The sequence below is a fragment of the Merops nubicus genome, unplaced genomic scaffold (genome assembly GCF_000691845.1).
Source record: "Merops nubicus isolate BGI_N331 unplaced genomic scaffold, ASM69184v1 scaffold46858, whole genome shotgun sequence".
Classification (NCBI taxonomy): Eukaryota; Metazoa; Chordata; class Aves; order Coraciiformes; family Meropidae; genus Merops; species Merops nubicus.
Window position 1 is genome coordinate 1 of NW_008628562.1, and position 223 is coordinate 223.

A 223-nucleotide genomic window follows, 5' to 3' on the forward strand; every position below is an offset into this window, starting at 1 on the left:
CGCGGTCAGGTCGAAAATCAAGGTAACTGCCTGCGGGCCTGCCGTCTGCTTCCCCGGTGATGGGGTGACCCCGCTTCGGGGGCCGGGCCCAGCTGCGGGACAGGGATGCCGGGTGACAAGAGTCCCTGGGGCTCCCGCTGCGAGAGCCGACAGCGCTCATCCCGCACGCCGAGGTGGGGGCTCGCAGGAGCAGCTGGCCATAGACTGGCAGCGGGAGGGGGAG

At 70.9% G+C, this 223-nt stretch overlaps 1 protein-coding gene across 1 annotated transcript in view; it reads left to right on the forward strand.

Annotated features, from left to right (window-relative positions):
* Positions 1 to 6: 6 nt before the first annotated feature.
* Positions 7 to 223, forward strand: part of OVOL2 (ovo-like zinc finger 2) — a 6,133-nt gene continuing 5,916 nt past the window's right edge. The window contains exon 1 of the mRNA XM_008946675.1: positions 7 to 22. The gene's annotated coding sequence lies outside the window, so the exon portion shown is untranslated. The remainder of the gene's footprint in view (positions 23 to 223) is intronic.